The sequence below is a fragment of the Siniperca chuatsi genome, linkage group LG5, assembly GCF_020085105.1.
Source record: "Siniperca chuatsi isolate FFG_IHB_CAS linkage group LG5, ASM2008510v1, whole genome shotgun sequence".
In the NCBI taxonomy this organism is placed as follows: domain Eukaryota; kingdom Metazoa; phylum Chordata; class Actinopteri; order Centrarchiformes; family Sinipercidae; genus Siniperca; species Siniperca chuatsi.
This window is the reverse complement of record NC_058046.1, coordinates 6,794,803-6,817,594: the sequence shown is the minus strand read 5'-3', so window position 1 is coordinate 6,817,594 and position 22,792 is coordinate 6,794,803. Positions and strand designations below refer to the sequence as shown.

The 22,792-nt window shown below is 39.9% G+C and overlaps 1 protein-coding gene across 3 annotated transcripts in view; it reads right to left on the bottom strand.

Annotated features, from left to right (window-relative positions):
* tncb (tenascin Cb) overlaps positions 1-22,532 on the bottom strand; it is an 88,959-nt gene extending 66,427 nt beyond the window's left edge. Inside the window, exons 1-3 of one of the 3 annotated variants that reach the window (XM_044196383.1) lie at positions 22,392-22,474; positions 10,605-10,655; positions 10,415-10,471 (exon numbers count right to left, since the gene is read on the bottom strand). The gene's annotated coding sequence lies outside the window, so the exon portion shown is untranslated. Of the gene's footprint in view, positions 1-10,414; positions 10,472-10,604; positions 10,656-22,391 lie in introns of all 3 variants that reach the window. The other 2 variants (XM_044196384.1, XM_044196386.1) reach the window with 2 other exon arrangements.
* Positions 22,533-22,792: the final 260 nt, after the last annotated feature.

Genomic DNA, 22,792 nt, shown 5'->3' with positions numbered 1-22,792 from the left:
AAGCTCTGGAGTGCTGAGGAAAACTGCAGTCATTGGGTTGTCAGTAGGTTCGCTTGACAACTTTCACATTACACATAGTCATTTCAGCCTTTGGTAAGATAAAATAAGTAAGTTTTAGTTGCTACTACCTGCAGTCGTAGTAGTAGCAATTGGACTAAATATTCAGGCCTCAGTAGGAGTCCTGAACATTTGGCCATTTCCCTTCAGTTTACAGACATCGCATGATGGCACTCCCAGCACAGGATTTCTGGGTAAAATCTAGCAATCCTACATTCAGTTTGATTCTACTCTAGTATACCCTCCAATAAGTTGTGTTGTTTTGTTCTACCCTTGTCTGACCTGGATCTCAGCAGCTATACTGCACATCTGTATGCCACCAGCACTGCTGGCCTGAAACACAGTGAATGCATCCTGGAAGGAACACAGAGAATAGCTGAAGGTTTCTGTGCTACCCGTTCAGGGTAATAATCACACACTGCTGAGATGCACTCTTTGGAACAGTTGCAGGGGAATGTAATGGCTTCCATGTGCATGTGTAACGTGCCACCGCTGCTGCTGCTGTCTGAACACACTGAGCACTCATCACTCTCAGCCATGTCTTTTTTTCTCCTTTATGTTCACACTTGCAACTAATATACACTGCTTTTGTGCATGTAGAGTTTGTGTGCGCAGATGGTGTCTCCATAGTTTTCTTCACATTCCTCAGCTCTGTGTATACGTGCATGGACATCTGTGTGTGCATGTCGATGTTGCTTACACAAGTCTGGTCTGCTAAGAGGCGAAGCTATAGCCTCGGTACCAGCAGCCTATAATTACAGAGGCAACATCAGTGTGAGAGCAGAGAGCCTGCTGGGTAATTGCCACTAAGAGCACCAGAGGAAGTATGGCTCCTTTACATCCAGCACTTATTCAAATGGATCAACTCGAGCCATTCCAGAAATTGAGCAGGGCCAAAAAAACTCATATGCCGGCAGCCCTGCGAGACTGATTGCAGTGGTAGAAAAAAGTCAGCATGAGTCTCCTTTATAAAAGCACAATAATGACTACTTAATAAACTACTGCTAGATGTGGACTGTATAAGAGACTGAATTGTCATGACAACATCCAGTGAGAAATGGGATATAGATACATAAGAGCTTGGTTGGTATCTGAGTATTTTTAGCTGAAGTAAGATGTATCGGAATAATTCTACAGCATATGTCATATGACTATTCAGCCTGTCCTCACCAGAAAAACGGCTGTATAAGTCATGTGTGCAAGCCAACCTTTTATACATTCTATGATTACGACCCATATTTACGTTTATTGTTAGGCGGTATCCTCTAGTGGCAGTAGTAATTATGACTAGAGTAGTCCGCATATGGAGACAGTTGGGATGGATGGATGAGTCAAACAAACACAGGAATTTTCACCCAGGTGGCCAGGGTTTGTGTCCTGTGTGAAACCAAAAGTACGTCACTTACGTCACATCATGTAACGTACTTATTTTGACCCAAACCATGATCTTTTCTTAAACCTAACCAAGTAGTTTTGTTGCCTAAACCTAACCAAACTGCGACCATTTCACAACGTTAACCATGTGTTTAACGTCATGCCTGTCACTGTTTTGGGGAATGTTTATATAATTTTAGGGAAGGGTCATATATGTCATTTTGGGATCAATTGCAATCGACCTATTCTGTTGTTTAGGTATGAGGACTATCAATATAGTTGATATATTAGAGTACAACCATGTTAGAGTATATTTAGTATACAAAATATCAACATACAGTACTTTACAATTTAATACTTACAGGAAATGATGCAATATGTGTGACATTGGATGTGACTTTAGAACATCACTGCCACTTAATCTTCACAAACTGACATCAAAATGTTTTTCTTAAGAATTAAGAATAGTTTTGTTTTGTTTACCAAGATTATTCTGGAGCAGTGTCACCACCACCCACAATTTATTTTAAATTTCTACAGCTGTGAGTAGCTCCTCTATTTCCTCTGTGCATTTCATTGTGGGAGAATAGTGTCCATCAACAGCACACTCAAAACCCCAAAAAATGTGTAATGTGGAATTGGGTCACGCCTTTGTCCCTTGATCCCTTCTATCACATTAGCAAAATTACGTACTTAGGACACATGTTTAAGTGTACAGCTTCATGACAAATGAACAAACCACACTTTATCAGTCTACAATTTCCAACATCAAGCATGAACCTTCACGCTCATTTAACACTAGCTGACATTAAGTAAGAAATAATGTTCAGTGAGAAAGCCATTTAGTATTGCACTTCCATAACTATAGACAGATTTTAAAAAACAATGGTCAAGCAGCAGAGGACGAGTTATCCTGACTTTTAGTCCCACATAAAGTTCAACTCTAGAAATGCTGCATCCTACAATTCCCACAATGCAATAGCATCTCTTTATTACACCATGTCTTAACTGAAGGCGACGCGAGCGAGCGTCGGTGACAATATCAGTTTAATTGCATTGTTTTCTATTGGAATGTCCTAACTGGCTGCAAGCAACGCAGCGCGGCATGCCGTTTTGAGCTGAACTTTTGTCGGACACCTTGTTTCTATTTATTCCTGCCGCTCGCGTTAAAAGCACTGCAACATGGACCAGGAACGGTTGATTCATGAAGTTTAAATGAGGAGTTAACCTAAATAAGGTGGCAGCTGATTGGAGGGAGATCGCCAGGCAGCTGGACGTTTCTAGTATGAAGATTTATTTTTGTGTGTTTTCTGTCAGGATGCTCAGCAGAGCTTGCTAGCTTGCAGTAAAGAAACATTTAAATATCACAATATGTTTAAAAAGTAGGCCTACTAACTAGTTAGCAAGTACTCACCATCTTTTACTTGAGTGGTTAATGTCTCCAGTCTCGAGCGCACAGCTGATAGGTACACGGTTTGTATACATGACAACAGACGTGCACATTTAACAGATTCAGAGAGCTGATGTGACGTGACGCTTTCAGTTAGGACACAGTGTTAAACCCTCCCTCATCTTTCAAATTCCATGCCCCTAATTTGTGATGCAGGCTTTCTGTAATGAATTTGTCATCTCCAAGCACAAGCCTGATGACATCATCAGGGTTATTTTTTCAGACTTTGGAAACCTCCCTCAGGAGCCTCAAAAGACTTTAAACAACAGCCTGAGCAGTACCCCTTGTGACAAGTAAACTGACCTCTATGTGCAAAATTGGTAAACTTACCCTTTAATGCCAAACTATTTCATGTAGGGAGATTGCAGTAAACAAAGGTAAGCAATTTATATATTGGTTGTCTCCATTCAGATATCAATCTGGCAACAAATATCTCTGAATTACTTAATAGTACACCTGGGTAGCATGTACTGAATGTATCTATACCAATATCAACACTAATGGCAAACACACTGTGGTTAAAATATATGACTAGAAAACAAATGAAGATGAATGAAAAGTGAATTTGACATATGGTTTGATTTCCCTTTGTGTTCATGACATCCTGATCATGCAACACAAATCAGTCTGCCTCGTCCATCTGGTGTGGCCTCTTCAAATGATGCTGGACAGTTAATAACAGCACAGGGCGAAATGCATATACACACTGACACACAAGCGTGCTTTGGCAAGCCAGTAAAATCTGAGACATCCCTTAGGATCCCAGCGGCAGGCAGAGGACTGCTGCCGTGTCTCAGGGAACTGACAATTTACTGCAAGTGAAGTCTGCTTTCTCAAATATACAACCAGCTCAAACAGCCAACAGCTCATTGTGACATATTAGAGGCGCTATCAGAGCAGAGCTAGTCATAAAGCAAAAACACAGCCATCTGTAATATGTTAGTTGGGTTTTTATGGAGGAAGATGACATCTCTTCAACTGATATAGAGCATCCAGTTAAAATAGGTCATATTGGCTGTGCCTCCGTATTTCCTCTCAAGAATACCTCTATACACCTCAAAGAGGTCATGTACTATATACTGGAAATGTACATTTGGGGAAATATATGTATAGGCTATACTTTAGTGTTTCCTATGTACCGAATGTTTTGGGCACCCCACCCAAAAATATTTTTTTATTTTTTTGTAGTTATTATGTCTTCCTTTCATAATTGTGCTTGGAAAACGCTGTTTAAATTGCTGATTGATTGAAAGGTCTGGCTGAATTCAAATGCAGTCGTATTGACTGAAAAAACTTTCTAATCTGTAATAATGTACGTGAATGCCGTACAGTTTTGCTGCCGACTGTCAATACAACTTCCAATACAGTTTTGGGACTTTGTCATCAAAGTACTCCAGTGATCCATAATTTGGTGGACTTCAAAATAGATTTAATAAGAGTTGAAACTGAAACAGCAGAGGCTGAGATATCCTGATTTTTAGTCCCTAGAATGGGTCAAGCTCTGTAATGTTGGATCCTACAATTCCATAATGCAACTCCTTCATTAGATCCTTTTCTGTCCTTGAGTGTTTTAATTTTATGTGACTTAATACTTCTACTCCATCACATTTCAGATAGAAATATTGTAATTTTTACTCCAGTACATTTATATGACAGCTGAGGTACTAGTTACTTTTAAGATTAAGATTTTACATTTAAAATATACTGTATGATAAGCATATGAAATAAAATGCATTGGTAAAAATTAAACCCAATATTTTTGTCTTGTGACCCCGTACAAAAAAGTAGTGTCTGGTTGGGGCCAGTTTTTAACAGTTGCACCAGAAAGATTTCCCCTCTAAACTCCGATAGTTTCAAGAAAAAACAAATTTGAGAAAAAAGTCCAAAAAATGGGCCTCATGCAAGAACCACATTCATTCTTGAGTGGCATGTAGGAGTGAGTTAAGAGAATTTGTGGTATTCACCAATTTTCTCATGTTTAGAAATTTCACTTAGGTATGAACAAAATTCATGGCTGGACCAGGCATGTCGTACAAGTCATGTACACACAGTTTGACTTTCTTCACAAGGGAAACACATATTTGACCTGAAATCAGCAGAATGATACATTAGATACATTTTGCTGATAAGATTCACTAGAAACTTGAATGCGGGACTTTTACTTATAACAGAATTCTTTTACGTTGTTGTATTGGCACTGAAGTATAAGATCTGGATACTTCTTCAGCCTGATAAAGTCCTCTGGGTTATTGCCTCAGACTTTCAAACGGTAATAATGGACTGCATTTGTGTAGCCTTGTATCATTTATGCAGCACTTCACATTGTGCCTCTCACGAGTTAACCAATCCATCCAATCATCCATTTTCTTCTACTTATCCGGGGCCGTGTCGCGGTGGCAGCAGGTTAAGCAGGGTAGTCCAGATGTCTTGGATGACTTAGAGGTAGTTAACCGACCTTCATACTTAAAATTGGTGGCAAACCCTTTAAAGATATCTTGTTTCAGATGCATGACAAAAATACACAGCCTATTATTCAAAGTAAATGTTTAATAATATGTCCTAAAACTTCGAAAAAGAACAAATTTCTATACTTATGAATCAAATGTCCAACCATAAAAAAGTCCTAAAAATGAAATACCTTATGGTTCCTCAAACTGATTTATGGTCTGCATCCCTGTGAGGGAGTATCTATGAGAGCTGTGTATAGGGTATGTTCCATAAAACATGTACAGAACAAACATGAACACACACACACCTTGAGGAAGCCCCTCTTGGGTGCTCATTTGTGCAAACACACAACCACTCAGCTGGCTTTGTCTTGAATTACAAGCAGAGACCTTTGAGCTGTGTGAGCAATAAAACAACAGACAGTGACCTCGATCCTACCCACTCTGACCCTGGACCATTTCACCAACCCAGCACAAAACTGGTTATACATCAGGATCCTCAGTATGTATGGCAGTAAATCGTATTCTATTGCTCTACTCCAAAAAGACAGGGAGGGCAGTGAAACAAAGATCCACACAGGTTAGGCCAAAGCCTGGTGAGGATGAAGGAGATCGGGTTCAGCACTCGTATGAGGGATTTATGAGAGACACTGATGTGAATGTAAAACACTGAAGGCAGCCCACAGCTCGTCTCAGCTTTCAGCAGCACTCTTATTTGTTCAGGACTAAAGCCCAGCTGCAGACACAACTCCTTGACTCTCCTGACTCTTCTCACTTTCTATATCCAGAGGGTCCATACTGATCAATGCCTGCATAGAGGAGGAGAGTCTGAGAGCCTACACACACTCACAAACTCACTTATACGTATATACATTTATACCCTCTGTAAAGCACTTTGGGATGAGCATGTAAACAAACGCATTGCAAATAAATTTGGCTTTGACCTAACTTGCTTTGGAGAAGCAATGTATCAATCCGTCAATCACTATGACTACTGTTAGCACTGAGACTGGAAAGGGCTTGAAAACCAGAACACTGCAGCAAAATTGGGTATAGCATGAAACCAGGAGGGATTTGTTGAATCCAAATATTTTCAGGAGTTCAGTTTGGCAAACTGAGTCTGTGATGGGCTTTGGAGCCTCGCAGCGTGATCTCACCCCACTGGGCCACAGCAACAGTTGAAAGCATAAACTTGAGAGAACTTCTGCAAAACCCCGCAGAGGCAAAACATAACTTTTCCCTCAACTTCAGCACATTAAAGATAGCACAGTGCTGCATGTCGATCTTGGCTTTCCAAACCGCTGCCCTTAGATGACCAAGCTTGTGCTTAAATCATCCTTTAATATTCATGTCTTTGTGTGCATGCGCGCGTGTGTGTGTGTGTTCTGAGGTATACGCTTCGACAAGTCTGCATATTTCATTGAAATGTGGAGAAACATCTTTTGCCTTTTCATCACTAGAGCCCAGGAGGCTTGGGTATCACTGCGGTTCCTGTTGTGTGATTGGCATGCGCTGCTGCTTCTGTAATCTCATTGCATGGCTGACTGGCACGATCTGTGGAGTCAAACAGAATAAGGACTTTACATTGACATGCTAGGAGAGTCCCAGGACAGAATGGACGGAGACCAGTGGTTTCCTTGCTGTGATTTTGCCTTCTATACTATACAACTGTGCTAGTGCCTGACGGGGAGTGATACAAAGAGTTCAGTGTGTGAATGTCTAGGTGGAGAAAAGAGGGACAGGAATACAGTAGGTTCGTGTCAAAGCTAAACACAGACACTCTAAACACGAGGACACATGACTAAACAGATGGTGAAAAGACTTAACACTCCACAATACACTCCCAGCTACTAGCTTTTTTGAGAGATTTTGAGATTTTTGTCATGTTGCAGCATTGGATTTCAGGGCTGTTGGATTTAGTGAACACACACTTGATGATTAGTTGCATTTGAGGATTACATAACTACCCAAGTTCTGACCCTGTGGAACCTGCAAATCTCTCCAATAAATCGCTTTACGCTTAACCAAACCAAAACAAACTGATTTAAGTCTGTGACCAGTTTATACTACAGATAGAGATAGCAAGACAACTTGTGAAAACCAAACATGTTTGAAATAAATGCATTGGTCTCAAGTGCATTAGGAAAGAAGGGTTAAGAGACTTGAACCTTGAACCTTTACACACTACAAGATGACCTGAATGACTGCCAAAACCTATATACACTCATTCTAATCTTGAGAATCAGATGTTGGCTAAGATGTGGATACTGTTGCCCTAAACTTGCAGGTTTTCCAGCTGAAGGAGAGGAAGGAAAGCTGACTTTTTTTCATGAAGATTACATTCAGATACATTTATCCCTAACTTAGATGTTCTAATAAATATTTTTATATTAACAATGGATCAAATTACTATGTGTAATGTGAAAGGGGCCGCTTACAGTGACATGCCTACAGAGGATTATCACCAGACTCTGAAGTTCCCCTCAGCTCTACTGAGCTTTTTTACTGTCTTTCAGTTCATTTTTTTGGTTTACAGCCTACAACTTTAATGTTTTGGTTCAGTCTCACCACTCTCATCAACCTCATTTTCAGCAGCAGCAGGCAGCTGTTTTTGCCGAAAAAGCTCTGATAAACCATCTGTATCCACTGTTTTTTGAAAACAGTATCCAGATGACTACGACTGAAACCTTTTCTATGATAGAACACTCCTGGACGAATGAGGGACTACACCGTCAAATCATCTGTACACTACTACTACCTGCCCAGCACCAAACGACAAACAGACAAAGTTAACGACTAGCTGGTGACCATAGTGGAGCGTTTAGCAGCTAAAGAGCAAAATATTTCCCTCAGGAATTCGTGGACACCATAACAAAGCTAGAGTGAATATTGGACTTACATTCATTGAGTGACCAGAAACATGACTCAAATGAAAGCTAACGTTGCTCCATGTCCACTGGATTTGTAAATAGGCAACTGTTTGCTAACCTGTTATCCATAACAAATGTATAAGGTGATAATAGAGCACTGTTGTGTTTACAGCTTACAGCAAAAAAAAAAAAAAATCATCAAATTAACAGAATCAAACAAGATCCACTGTATTATCTCCTTATAATGTTGTTATGGCTAATTTGTTAGATCATAATTGCCTGCAGAAATGGAGCAGCAAAAGCATTCATTTGGAGTCATGTTCCTCTCCACCTCATTAACTTAATCCAATATTTATTCTCTTTTAAGTATTATTTTGTTCTTCACCAACTCCTGAGAAATATCTCTGGCATTTTAGTGCTAAATGCTCCACTATGTTCACCAGCTAGTCACTAACCTTGTCTGTTGCCATTTCAGCAGGTAGTGTACAGTAGGGTTATGAGATCTTTTTTGTTGACAACAGCTGCCATCTGGAAACAAGACTGATGACAGCTGAATTTGCATGGTGAAAAAAATGATCTAATACAGGCTAAAAGGCTCTGTAGAGTTGAGAAGAACTGCACAGTTGTGTGATAGTTCTCTGCGTTTGTCATTACAAGTGACACCATTACCTACATTACACATAGTCATTTGATTAATTGTTAATACTGATAAGTGCAGCTTTAAATTTCTTCATGTTTAGGAATCACATGGAAATCTAAACACACACTCTTTGACTGCAGTGAGTCCCAGGTAGATCTCTAGTAGTTCGACAGCAGCTGTATGAAAGTGGGATTTCCAATCAAATTGCTGTGAGCACCAAGCCGTAGCCTGATTGAGGGGCTCTTCACCGACTAAGCGAAGGGCCTTTTTCCGGGGGACTGATCCTCTGTGATGACATGTCAACCTGAGCCCAGATTGATCACCCAAAGTCTCCTCAGTGTCCATAACCATAACACTGGATCATCTTTTTGCAGCCCCAACCTCAAGCAAGTATAGTGAAAGCATTTATGAGAGTTTGCAATCCAAGCCGTGGCACAGGAGCTGAAATATTGAGCTACGTTGTGTGTTTCCTCCTGCACATGCCTACTCATCTTTTCCTTCATCATAGTGAGAAGAATTGAAGTGATGGAGGACTAGCACTACTCCCTCTCGGACTCTCAGACACATTTATACCAGAGGAAGTCCCTCTGGACTGGCGCATGGCTGTAATGGCCTGTCTGGACTCAGCATGTGTGGACATATAAAGCTATTGGAACCCTAAAGCTATTATTGTATCAGTGCTGCTCTGACCATTTATCCAACTGAAATCAAATAAACAGCCTGGCTACAGGCCTGTGACTGCTTAACCACCAATTTCTGTTTTGTACATGTTTGGTGTTTATATATGTGTTGTAATGATTCCTAGCATTTTGTACAGCCAATGTACACCTACAAACATGTCAAACTAAGCTATAAATTCCAAGCCATTCTAACAGAAATGGAGGGAAATAACATACCAATATTTACATTTAGCTTTATTGGCCTATGGAGTGTATATTAGGTATTAAAATCCAACCTATCTGGTTTATATAATCCTCTTTTGAGAATTAAAGGTATAAAGATATATATATATATATAACCAGTGATTGAAAGCTTCTCTTTTGAGAATTAAAGGTATAAAGATATATATATATATATATATATATATATATATATATATATATATATATATATATATATATATATATATATATATATATATATATATATATAACCAGTGATTGAAAGCTGCAGTTCTTGGCCAAAGATTTAGCATGTGTCCTGGCAGAGCCATCACCTAGACCTCCTTAAATATTCACATATCAGGGCCGTAATCACTTATTTAACATAGACGGGGACCATTTTCAATGTACGTGTTCTGCGACCCAACCCTCCAGGGGCGGTCTGGAAATTAGATTAATTAAGTAATAATAATGTGTAATATTTATTTTTAAAATTCTATTAACGAAAATATACCTTACTCTATTGAGTCTGACAAGGGTGCGGACCTTGTCCACCTTGAGATCAGGACATTAACACCTGAACAAATCCCCAAAATGTTTGGTCTAGGTTTAGGCAATATATTGCAAAGTAAGCAAAGTCTAATACTTTATTGTATTCTGTCATGGTTTCCGAGAAGGTGTCTATTCTCACTCACCTCCTCCAAGTCACCTGTTACTGCGCTGTCTTCTCCTTCCTTCTCTCCCTGAATCATCTGGAGCAAATATGAGATTGTCAGTGATTGTGTTTTCTATTGATCTATATAAGGTGCCCAAAACGAGTAATAATATATTTTTACTCCATTGTATTCTATCATAGTTTCCAAAAATCACACTATTCTCACTCACCTCCTACAAGTCGCCCTTTCTCTGGCTTCCTTCACTCCTTTGGGAGGAGACCTGGGTTGATGTCCCGTGTGAAACCAAAAGTTAATGTTGAGTTATTTGAAGTTACGTTACATTACAAGTCACACGACTTACATCACATCATGACTTCCTACTACCTAACCTAGTAGTTTTGTTGCCTAAACCTAACCAACACATGACTTAGAAGTCACGTCACTTACATCACGCGACTTCCTACTACCTAGCCTTGTTTGAGATCACCAGTGATTGCTGCACAATGCATGCCGGTTAGATTTGTGTCTAACTTGATGACGAATTGTTCTGTTCTTGTTCTTGTCTATGCTGGCTTGGCGTAGCAGTCCAAGCTTGCTGAGCCAACCTAGCTCTTTCGGTCTTTGGTTCTTACAGCGGTTTCTAATATAAATCAGGTAGACAAATGCATATTTATAACCACAGGTTTCTATTAGATAAGTCACATAAGTAAATTGTTCTTGGAACTGTGTGTAACATTGAGAGCAACTTAAAACCAGAGTCAAATTCCTTGTATGTGTTCACATAGTTGGCCAATAAAGCTGATTCTGAAATGTCTCTAGTATATTGTGTTACTGTAAGGACAGTATTCACAAATTCAGTGCCAAAACAATAGTTTTTTTTCACAGTAGACATTTTGACTTGTCATGAAGGAAAAGCGCAGGTGTAAGTCATGACAACGTGACAGTTAGCCAGCATGCACATTACCAGGACCCTGAAACTGAAGCAGGTAAATGGAATTCAGACATCATTCATTTTATTATTTACACCTGTGCTTTTCCCACTGTGCCTACTTGTCTACGGCAACCCTGTCTCCTAAGATTACATTTATATAGTATTAAATTGTTTTCCCAATTAGTGCTGACAAACGTAATTGCTGCCTGGATTATGTTTAGAGACAACATTTTTTTTTTTTGAGTGAATGAAGCGCTACATTTATCTACCACACCGGAGTCGCTGGGAGGCAGTCAGGGTGGATGGCGGCCGTACAAAGCAGAGACTGGGGTTCACATCCTGAGTCCCATCTGTGGTTAGGTTTAGGCAACAAAAGCACTTAGGAAAGGTTAGGAAAAGACTGTGGTTTTGGTTAAATGTTAAGTCACATTGTGTCTCGTGATTCAAGTCACTGCTTACATTTTTATGCAGTTTTCTGGCCCCAAGTTTTGAGATATTTGTCTCTGAGATTCTTGTTTCCACCTTGATACAGTAAAGGTGAATTTAATTTAGAGCCGACAACATTTAAAAACACAAGAAAAATTCACTTGTTTCCAGGACTGACTTTCTACAGAAGAAATAGTCCCTATGAAAACTGTTGACAGTGCATTCTTTGGATTATCCAAAGTAACACTAACAGGACACTGCTTCTGATGATCATATTTTAATGGTGAAAGCACCACAAACAAAATTCTATTAACCTCTATTGTATTGGGGTGGAGGCAGAAACCTCAGAGACAGATATACCCACTTAATTTATTTTCTGACCTGTATTATAGTGTATTATATATATAATTTTTTATTTTTTTTTTTTTTGCTTAGTACTTCTATTCCTGTGTGCACTGACGTGATAGTGAGCTGCTGTAGCAAAAGAGTTTCCCCTCAGGGATCAATAAAGTATTTCTGATTTCTGATTCTGATTCTGATATCTCAAAACTTGCAGGGCTGCATGGTTAGATACCACTAGAGGTACATGAGAAAAAAAAATTGTAATTTGGGTGAAGGTACACCAGGTCAACTGCCTGGTTTTTTTTGTGTCCTCAACACTTCAGAGCTCATGATGAAAAAGTTATGTTGTACTCCTAAATTACACACACAGACACCTATAACTGTCTTTATAATTGATACTTCAGCACTGAGTGGAGATGTACTACAAGGAAACGATCAGTAACAGCTCCTTAAGGCAAAATCATTATACAATATGACACACTGGCAGTCTATAAACACTCTGGGTTTGGATGAGCTTTAAAAAGCTCTGTGTGACGGGTGCCATAAATTACAATTACAACAACAATCTGATGTCACACTGCAGGTATGTGGAGGCACAGAGATCTTTTCCTGCCTCCTGCAACAATTATATTACACATTTATTATATTAGATGACCACAAGGATATAAACATGTGGGAGCTCTGCTTTCTGCTGAAGAGAATCTCTCCACATGTCCAAGTTAGGCTCAATGATGACATCAGAAGATTTAATAGCAGTTTTAGATTTTGACTCTCGAAGTAGATGAGTCATGCAGCTGCAGAACAGACACATCTGCATGTAGTCTGATGAGACCGCAGTATTGTTATTATCAAAGCCAGGTTTGAGCTCAGTCACTAAGTTTGGTTAATAAAATACACAGTTTTCAAAAAAAGTGTGGATTCACAGACACTGAAACCATGTCTGAATCCAGTAGCTAGTAGTCTAAATCTTATTATATGACTTGACCTGTCAGACCAGTTAAAAGCAGCCCTGGAGGATAATGACCTCATCAATGCAGTTTGCCAGCACCTAGGAGCCGTCTTGACTGCTTTGTTACAGCAGAAATAAAGCAAAATCCTATTTGTTACAGACACTCTGATTACATCTTGGAATGCAGCACTTCCCCCAACATTAGTGCTTAAGGCAGTACAACAGTGGGTAGAATGACACTGAGCAGCAGGCAGTCTGGTCACACAGACTCACTAGGCCACTGGTATGGCAGCCTACCGTCTGACCTTCGGCACATCATCACTTGGCCATTAACCAAGCGGAGGGGAGGAGAAGAGTAGTTTTTTAACAGCCACTTAGTGAGAGTGCACTGTGGAGCTGAGCATGCTATGTAAACACATTTATCCTGGGACGTGTGGAGTGTGGACATGCTTAAATCTACTTCTCTGGCAGTTTGCTGGTGTTGGTGGTAAAGTGAGTGCATCAACACTTAACAGCAGCACTCAGATATCGTTCAGGCTCATCACTGTCTAATAAATCAGCAGAACACATCCCACACTTAAGCTCTGAGAGTGATCCTCTGGTATGCTTTCTGGCACATTGCACCTTTGGATTTGCGCAGTAAAGTAGCGCCCGAAACGGTCTCTGCTGAAAAGATATATCTTCTAACGCGAACAGCAAACATATCTGTTGGTAAGCGTGTAGCCCAGCGGCCTGGCAGAGCGATAAGCAATCCATTCTAGAGAGATGGCAGCCTGAATAATGCAGGCGTTTGTTCTGTTTGAGTGAAAAGGAGTTGGCACTGGGGTAGCTCTGCTGGCAGATGATCCGGTGGCAGAGTGCCGCCCTCTCTCAGGGAGAGGAGAGGGGGTGAAAAAAATAGTTCTCGAACAGAATCCGCCTTCACATAACCACCAGACCTGAGGGTGAAAGAAATCACACATTCCAGCAGTCTTGAGGTCACAAAGTTTGAGGCTAATAGGTAAAAAAAAAATTCTACAAAGATGTAATTGAGCTTAGACGAGGTTGCACTGTGGTGTAGCTACCTGTTACTATCTGACATCAGCCCCCCCCGGAGAGCTTGTGCCCATGGAAACTGGAGCCTGTGAAAAGTGCTGTGCAAGGTGCTTTTTCCTACCCTTCTTTTCCCCTTTTGCTAACATTAATTGGTTGCCAACAGCACTTGACTGTAGCGAGTTGAGGCCTCCCTCTCGGTAGGTGTTTAGCTCGGTCCAGAGAAAGCCGGGGGCCAGATGAGTGGAGGGTTTTGCCAGCTCCCAGCGCCAAGCCGCCAGGGAGTCGGAACGTTTGCATTTGGCGTGATTAGATAGCCGTTATGTGTCACACAAGCCTGGGCTAAGCTTAGGTCTACTCTTTCTTTGCGTCATGTATAGGAGGAAATGATTTCATCCCTTAGTCTCAGGCCACTGATGGCAAGGTGGGGGAGATCATCAGCTTCCTCCTAACTAGGTCACTGTGTTATTCAAGTCCAGCAGGAGACTGGAAGCAACAGAAGGCTGAATGTTTAAACTCCCCCTCACACACCGCTGGAGATCTTGTTAAAAGATGCCACAGAAAACTAAGAGAGGAAAAATGGAACAACCATAATTTCATTTCTAGAACAAACAAGTGTAATATTCAAGAAGCCTTGACTGATTTAGCACTTTCCATTTTTTGATTACAGTTTATCCACTGAGCCCAGTATGTGTAACAGGAATAATAGCAACTGTCAATTTCACCATTATATAAATCTTTAAACTGATATGCTGTTTGGGCTCTTTCAAACTTTTTAAAGTTAGTATTCTCTTGACACGCTGTCGTCAGGCTGAGGATCATTACAGAAATGTATCCGATGGCTGCCACTGTCGAGAGCCTCATCTGGAGTCGGGAGCCAAAAGCCAAATCATTAGTCTTAGCGGTCGTCAACATGCCAGTCAAGAAGCCCCCAGGTTTTTCATTTGAAACATTCATGATAGAAAATACGCCTCTTCAGAAACAGCCGACTCAACTTTGGACAACCTCAGTCAGCGGCTGCCGCTCAAGGTGCCGTTGGATCTGAAAAGAAGCGCTGAATTGCCTGTAATAAGGTCCCTCTCAACTTAAACGGTGTGACTCTCAATGACTTCTGCAGCGATCATCTTACACCACAGTGGCTTGAGGTTAAAATGAGAGACTCCAGCTGAAAATGAGGGCACCTGCAGAGCCATTAAACTTTCAAAATGACTCTGGTAAGAAGTACAGGGGCAGTGAAGTGAAAGGATTTTTGTTTCTTTGCTATAGGCTTTATGTAGGAAATCTTTCATTTGCTTTTCCTCTGAAACACTGCCCATGTTACCATCAATAGGATGGAATCTGTATTTTTCCTGACTTGACACAGAGTTTTAATTGTCCATATGAAATATCTACACTGATGGTCTTGCTGCAGCAGAAAATTTCCATTTAGTATGTGTTACATCACCTTCTAGTACTCACATTGTGGTTTCAGTCATAGTATTGTTGGTACAGTCTGTAATGTTCATCGTATATGATTGTATAATACACTGTAACATTCGTTAGTGACAAAAATGTTTCAAATGTTAATTACATTCTGTTTAACAATTGCCATTTTATATTTTCATAAAGTTTAAGTCAATCCAAGTTTAGTTTAGTCCAGTTAAAGTTTAGTCAAATTTACCCTGGCAGGGTTGTCTGCAGTGAGTTGATATCATTATGTTTCATCTGAAAGTTCAGGCAGTTTTGCATTGTGCGTTTTCTATTGATTCAAAGGAAGACATTTAGCTAAAATCCAATCCCGTATCTTATCCCTTAATTGTCACTTAGCGTTGCTTTAAGTGACAGAAGTCACTTGTGACTAAGACTTTATAGAGAGACTATGTAACATTTGCTGAACAGCTGTCACTGGGCCACTAGTAGCAATTATAGGATAATGCTAAAGCTAAAGCACAGTGTAACAGAAGCACAAGTAGAGAAAAGAAAGTTGACTAAATGTAATTTGCATTGGGTCATATGTACCTCAAGTTAACTAACATTAGCCATCATGAACTACTGTTAATGAACGTTTAATTTGTTAGAGGAATGTGTTATTTCTTCTTTGAATTTTTTTAATATACTTCTTGCTTTTTAACCTTTCTGAGTACCAGATGGTTGATTTTTACTGCATCAGACAAATTCAGAACGTATACATTGCCTTATCAATCACAGACATGCAAATGAAATTAATTTTCTTTCACTTAAGATTTCTTGTAAGATTTCTTGTATCCCTTGTTTTGTGTTACTGTACTGTACGAACCAAACTAATTAATTTGGTCATTTTTATTTTGAATACTGCAGAGTAACCTCCTCTGCTGCTTCGATTTTGACTGTTCTTTTTTTGCAAATAGATTATTCAAGTATTAGTCACAATGTGGTACCCATAATGATACAACTATACGATGAAAGTAAATGGCACATTTCTAAATATGTCCTTATCTTGATGTCATGCACATCACAAATCATTATTCCACCAGCTGAGCTACTTGCCCCCTCAGTTTATCAGATACCTGACTGTGATCAAAGCTGAGTTGATGGAAATAAGCGCTTTAAGAAGTTGCGTCCTATACTCCAGAGACTCTTTCTAAACACAATATTAGCTAATGCTTTGTCGCCTCCTGAGCTAAAACTGTCTCCCCCAAGGCCGCCCACCCCCAAACTGGAGTGGAGCCTGGAGGCATGCAAAGGTAATGTAGGGGGAATTCTCCATTCAAATAGCTGTGAGGGCCTAGCGCTGCTGAGCGGCGAGGGCTTCCTCTGCCTGCAGCACTCTCCCCAGCTTTGTTCTGCACGTTATCTTTGGCAGCAGATAATCCTGAATGTGCTGCATAGATCACAGCTGCCTTGCCAGGAATCAACCACCAGCTCATCATGCATGTTAAACTCATTACATATTCAAAAGAGAACTAAATCTCCTGCATATCTGCTCGCTGGAGGGGCATGTGCATGTGTGTTTGTATGCATGCATCCGTGTGTGAGTGTGTGTGCATCAGCCTCCTCCACCATCCTCAAACACTCTGATAACAACATTTTCACCCCCCATTTAACCTTCCCCTTTCATCCTTACCCTTGTTCACATCCACTCATGCTCAAAGACTTGGGGAAGCAGTTTGACTCGAAACTTTACTTTGTGGATTCTCTGGCGATGAGCTAAAACGAAGTAGCTGCTGATACACAGCTAAAGATGTGTCGAGATAGAAAGATGTGTGTGTGTGTGTGTGTGTGTGTGTGTGTGTGTGTGTGTGTGTGTGAGTGGGTGTGTAACACAGTGGCAAGGCTCTAACCACCATGTGTGCCCAAAGGACATAGCAGTATCTGGGTATGAAGAGATTGAGATAACTGATTGAGGGGTCAAAGATCAAATCTTTTGAAATTTGCTGGCATACATTGTGTAAAGGCAATTTCCAGTGTTCAGAATGGGACTTGGACATGATCTGACAAACCCAGAGTTTAATTAAAGCTGCACTAATCAATATTTTTATATTCACAGTGGATCAAATGACTATATGTAATATTTGGAGTGACATACCCACAGAAAATGATCACCCAACACGGCACTTCCCATCACTTCTATGGAGTGTTTTAGCATCCTTCCACTAATTGTTTTGGTTTTAGACTTTGCTATTTTGGTTCATTCTCACCTCTCTCATCAAGATGTTTTCAGCTAAAAAGCTCTGATGAACCAACTGTACACTACCTGCCCAGCACCAAACAACAGACAGACAAAGTTAGTGAATAACATTTAGCAGCTTAAGATCAAGATATTTCCCTCAGGAGTTGGAGGAGACCAAACCAGAGCTAAAAGGAGAGTGAATATTGCATGTACATTTGTCGTTTTGCTAGAAAGACCGCTCCAAGTGAATGCTAATATTGCTCCGTGTCTGCTAGATGTTTAAATAGGCAATTGTTTGCTAACACATTGTCTAGTGTTTACATTGTATTCAGCTACCCCCAAGAGGCCAAATAAATCAATTGGTGCTGCTTTAATATTTAATGAAACTGAAATAAATTATATACTACATGTTTTTAAGGAACTCCACAGGAACTGGACAGGAATTACATTTAAATCTGGAATCACATTTACATATTGCAGTGATATGGCAAATTTGCTACATTGTGGATCTTTCAGATTATTTGTTAACTCCTTAAATTTTCAAATTCAGTGCAGCAGGACTGCTATTTACAAGGTAAAGGTGGCTGGGCTAAACATAAAAAAAAACATTTCATTTCACTGACAAATTATTTACAAAAAAAATACCGCTTATTTTAGTTATTTGCAGTTAATCTAATCTAATTGTATTTATTAAACAGCTTGTCAACATTAAATATTGCTGAAATTGCCTTTTAATGTTACACACTAAACACATACACAACCTACACTTGCCAATGCTTTGCAGTGCTTGCACAAAGCGCTCCAGACAACAGTCCACTCATTTATTTAGTTAATTAGTTACCAACTAGCTTTACAGACATTCTGACTATTGCCACAGAAACTCAAGTAACAAAGACGGCTAAATCCACCCCTAAATGGGATAAGGTGTATACATGCTCATTAGCCCATCCAATTACACTTTATCCCAGCAATCTAATTTGGATTTCTCATGAGAAGGATGAGGGCTAACCTGGCCCTCTGTACCAACAAAATGATAATGACATGGACTAACTCTAGAATGAACAGTAATAATACCATAAATGAACAAAATGTATTGGGTTAAACAGGACAGGTTAACCAAGTTAAGTGTATTATCTTCAATATAACCACATCTGGTTAAAGAGATCTAGGGAATAACTATAGAATCCAATCTCCAATGAGAGAGCTCAACTGTCTATTGTAGCGCATGACTTGCATGGTTTGAGCTCATACAATTCACATGCTTGCAGTAATTGAGAATGACTTCCGGATGGGAGCCGAAACGTCTTGATTCTGAAAACAGTGTCCAGATGACTACGACTGAAACCTTTTCTACGATAGAACACTCCTGGACGAATGAGGGACTACACTGTCCTGCTTGCAGTAATCACATCATATTCTAGGATCTGCGCTCAGGGGATTAAGCAGCAGATCGATCTACAGTGGACATGTGTTCAGCAATGTTAGGTAAATTAGTCCTGTTGATAATACGCTTGTTTGCATGTGTGGCTCAGTCAGTGGCCGTTTATCTATCTGCAAGTCCTCACCTCCACGCTCACCCCCTAATCCTGTCCCCAGACAGGCTGATGCCAGATCAGCAATGACTACAGGCTCGAGGGACAAATAAGCCACTGTACCACTGTAATGTTTATTTGTCAAGGTGTGGGTGAGGCACTTAACTGCTCTACACCTGAAAGCTATAAAACTACATTATGTCTTTATATCTGTGCATCATCAGACTAAATCATAATAATTTTCTACAAGTCTGCATTTATTGAGCAGTACAGTACATCATTTAAAAAAGGTAGTGAAATTGTATCTCTAAATATAAATATTTTTAGCTAACTCCAAAATACTCTTCTCAAATGCAGATGATTATATAGTGAACATAATTTTAGATTTGGTAACAATTTGTTTTATGGGCCCATAATTTCCCAATAGCTTCTAAATAGTCTCTAAGGAAGTTTCCTGGGAATAACTATGTAATTTGGTACTAATTTTGATATTTAAAATAGAAATTTCCTCATAAGCAGCACCATTTAAACCCCAAGTAAACATGAATTGTGTGCTTGTCTTTAGACAGATTTCACATTTTTTGCATGTTCAGCTGACCTGCTGGGCACTGATTAAGAGACTCCAAGGATTACCCTAGCCGCTTACTGGTATTAATTTATTGCAAGTGTATCGACTGAACAATGTCTTTATTTGTCTTATAATTTGTAGAAACTTGAAAATTATTAGGAAATTACAGACCCATAAAATAAACCATTACCGATGATTTTCAGCAAAAAAATTGACCAGGATTGCAGCCATACAGTCATGTATGGTGCAATAGCTAAATCTTTTTTACTATTCATTCCATGTACTATATGTATATGTGTTGAGCTGTTTGAAAAATGCACTGCATTATCTTTGGAAAAAATAAACTAGGAAGAAATGGAGCTGCAGTCTTTTTCAAATGAAGTAATAACATATGTTATAAATCATAGTTTTGTGCTCTCTCGTTTCTCTCCTCTCTCCTTCTGTTGCTTTCAGCAGGTATTTCTGCCTCCAGAGCTGCAGAGACTGGATCTGTGGTTGTGAGCCACCTGCTGCCCCTGTGTTCCTACTCGACAACTGCTACTACAGTTGTTGTTATTGGCTCTGTTACTAATACTGACATTATTTTTCCTATAGCTGTCATTCCTATTATTGTTAATTTATTAATATTAACACTACAATTACTATTCTACTATTTTTTTAAATATATATATTAAAAAATAATAATAATAATAATTCTACGTGGTATTTGCATTGTGCCTCCCTCTCCCCCTCCCCCAAAACCCCCAAAAGCTCTCTCTCTCTCTCAAAACCTAACACAGCAGCGGCGGATGGCCGCCCACCATTGAGTCTGGTTCTGTCCAAGGTTTCTGCCCTCTTAAAGGAAGTTTTTCCTTGCCACTGTCATCCAATGCTTGATCATGGTGGGATTTGTTGGGCCTCTGTAAATAATATTATAAAGAGTACGGTCTAGACCTGCTCTGTAGGAAAAGTGCAATGAGATAAATTCTGTTATGAATTGGCGCTATATAAATATAACATCACCTACTTCATAAGGACTATCACTTTCTTTCACTTTCACACATTTCATTTTCAGGTTTGAAATGCCTTACTTAGAGGTAAGTTGATGTCATTCACTGTTCCCCTTTCCATTCATTGATTCAACCATGCAACCTTCCACACACCAAACCTGCTTCACTAATCTACAGGCTAACATTGGACATGTCCATATGCTTCTCAGGTTTGCCCAGGGGACAGCTTGCTGTCGCTCTGTTCCGCATAACACCCATAACTCATCACCTGAAAGACACCTGAATCTGTCAAAGCACACACAAAGCTGTCTGCAACCCAGGATCAATTTCACCTCCTGACATTTGGTTTTTATAGGCATTTATTGGCTGCTAAGACATAAGCAGTGGCACTTTACTAGAAAAACAGTGTGTGAGAGCAAAATATAATTATGTCTTGAACACAAGTGCAAAAAAGCAAACCACTGGAAAGGGAAATCGCAAACTGCCCCAGTCAATACCATTTCTATCGTGCATTATAACCTTCAGGTATATCTGAAGGAGCAGTAGAAATCAGAAATGCTGCACACTTGTTCTTCTTAAAATCAAACGGAAGGCCTTCTTCATTGTAGACTTCCTCTGTTCTCTCTAGGTTTTGAAATAGGTCAGATTACAGTGGTAAGACAATGGCTTCTTATTTTAAAGGACACATATGGATTGGGATTCACCGCCACCCCAGTGCATGCTCAGAATTTCTATCAGGTACTCCTGTCAGCCACCCCCCTTCCTTCGTCCTCAGTCCTCTATCTCAACACATCATCCTCCTGCCACCACCTCCACACTTGCCATCATATCATTGTCCTATTATGATCCATTGTTTGAGGAGCGCAGAGGAAGATCAATGTCTGATTATAGCAAACACACAAAGTAAGGCGTTGTAATGTGAAAGCCTCTCAGAGCTGTATACAAGCTGCAACAAATATATAGGCTACATCTGCTATATCTGGTGAGCACAGGTCAGGGAGAAGCGAGGGGGTCCACAGAGCCTTTGATTACACTACAAAGTCTTTAAAAATGCACTCGGGTCAATGGAACGCAAACTTGGATCGATGCGCATCTGAATGAACAGCCGTGTGGGTTTGTCTTGTCAGCTTGATTAGATTCAGGAGGAAAGTGGGTTGATGAGTAAACATGACAGCATCAATATTGCATGAGACTGAACATCCAACGATTTCTTTCTTTAATGTCTGTAAGAGATCTGGGTTGAATCCTCTTAATACTCTGAAATGAAAACTTTTTTTTTTTTTTCATGGATTAAGCTGCCACATTGAAAATTAACATGGAACATAGAAAGTGTCAAAAGCAGGATAATAGTAATAAAGGAAAACCAAAGTTAACCACAAAATCTGAAATGTGAGTTTCCCAATGCAAAGCCATGTGCTATCACTTTGCTGATACAACAGCACACTTTCACCATAAGAATCATTAATTTTATATAAAAGAGCAAAATTTTAAAAACAACCCTTTTTTAAAAGAATAAAAGCCACAAACAGCAATCCTTAACAGAGTCCTGCAAAAGAAATGAGGCTTCACCCCTCAGCCTGATTATTCCAGAGCCATAAGAAGAAGTGGAAAAAGTCTACCTTGTTTATATGGAGCCAGGGCACTTCAGTGGCATTGTCAGTGCTGTAGCTGCAGGGTGCTTGTGTTTCCCCAGTGAACTGAAGCAGATGTCAGCAGAGACAACTGCTCTGCCTCAGCCTCCTCCTCCGCTGCCTGCCGGCCCGGGTGTCGGGGGCCACCCTGCCCCAAAATACACCCATCGCTCAGCCCCCTGGCATGCTATTGTCTTAAGCAGAGCCTTGGATTTATGAACTCATTAAGACATTTTCACACATTTCTCTTCTGTTGCATGACCATTAAATGTTGTAAATTAAGAGAATGATTGCTGTTAACTTATAAGGAAAAGGGATGAGTGTCCTTATTGGTGCTAAAATATGACTGTGATCGCTTTGATGAAAAGACCTAAATTGGTGATAAGCAT